The 1,253-nt window shown below is 38.3% G+C and overlaps 1 non-coding gene across 1 annotated transcript; it reads right to left on the bottom strand.

The window, feature by feature from the left end:
• Nucleotides 1–931: 931 nt before the first annotated feature.
• On the bottom strand, nt 932–1,039 carry LOC130971431 (small nucleolar RNA R71). The gene has a single exon (XR_009082651.1). It is a non-coding gene; the product is annotated as a small nucleolar RNA R71 (small nucleolar RNA).
• Nucleotides 1,040–1,253: the final 214 nt, after the last annotated feature.

Genomic DNA, 1,253 nt, shown 5'->3' with positions numbered 1-1,253 from the left:
TCACATCTTTTTAGAACCAATCATATCTGTTTAACCACATCTTTTTCAAAATAAGTTTTCAATCAAATCTTCTTAACTTCTAATTTCAAAATCTTTTTCAAAAATCACTTGATTTCTTTTCCACTTTGAATTTTCGAAAATTATCAATCAATTTTTCAAAATGTTTTTGACATCTTTTTAATTAATTTTCGAAAATTCTCTTCCCTTCCTCCCACATCCTTCTATTTATGGAGTACTACTCCTTCTTAATGCACAATTCGAACTCTATCTAATCAAGTTCGAATTCTTCTACCTCCTTCTTCTATTTTTTCTTTTCCTCTGACACCTCAAGGAATCTCTATACTGTGACATAGAGGATTCCATACTTTCTTGCTCTTTTCTCTTTCATATGAGCAGGAACAAAGACAAAGGCATTCTTGTTGAAGCTGACCCTGAACCTGAAAGGACCTTGAAGCGAAAGCTAAGAGAAGCTAGGGCACAACTCTTTATTGAGGACCTGACCGAATTCTTCAAGGAAGAAGAACCTATGGCAGCCGAAAACAACAACAATGCCAACAATGCAAGGAAGGTGCTGGGTGACTTTACTACACCTACTCCTGACTTCTATGGGAGAAGCATCTCTATCCCTGCCATTGGAGCAAACAACTTTGAACTTAAGCCTCAATTAGTTTCTCTAATGCAACAGAATTGCAAGTTCCATGGACTTCCAATGGAAGATCCTCATCAGTTTTTAGCTGAGTTCTTGCAAATCTGTGACACAGTCAAGACTAATGGGGTTGACCCTGAGGTCTACAGACTGATGTTATTCCCTTTTGCTGTAAGAGACAGAGCTAGGACTTGGTTGGAATCACAACCTAAAGAAAGTCTAGACTCATGGGAAAAGCTAGTCAATGCCTTCTTGGCAAAGTTCTTTCCACCTCAAAAATTGAGTAAGCTTAGAGTGGAAGTCCAAACCTTCAGACAGAAGGATGGTGAATCCCTCTATGAAGCTTGGGAAAGATACAAACAATTAATCAGAAAGTGTCCCTCAGACATGCTTTCTGAATGGAGCATCATAGGTATTTTCTATGATGGTCTCTCTGAACTATCCAAGATGTCTTTGGATAGCTCTGCTGGAGGATCTCTTCATCTGAAGAAGACGCCTACAGAAGCTCAAGAGCTAATTGAAATGGTTGCAAATAACCAATTCATGTATACTTCTGAAAGAAATCCTGTGAACAATGGGACAAGTCAGAAGAAAGGAGTTCTTGAGA

The sequence above is a fragment of the Arachis stenosperma genome, chromosome 3 (genome assembly GCF_014773155.1).
Source record: "Arachis stenosperma cultivar V10309 chromosome 3, arast.V10309.gnm1.PFL2, whole genome shotgun sequence".
In the NCBI taxonomy this organism is placed as follows: Eukaryota; Viridiplantae; Streptophyta; class Magnoliopsida; order Fabales; family Fabaceae; genus Arachis; species Arachis stenosperma.
The sequence above is the reverse complement of the archived record's forward strand: the minus strand, read 5'-3'. Positions and strand labels throughout refer to the sequence as shown.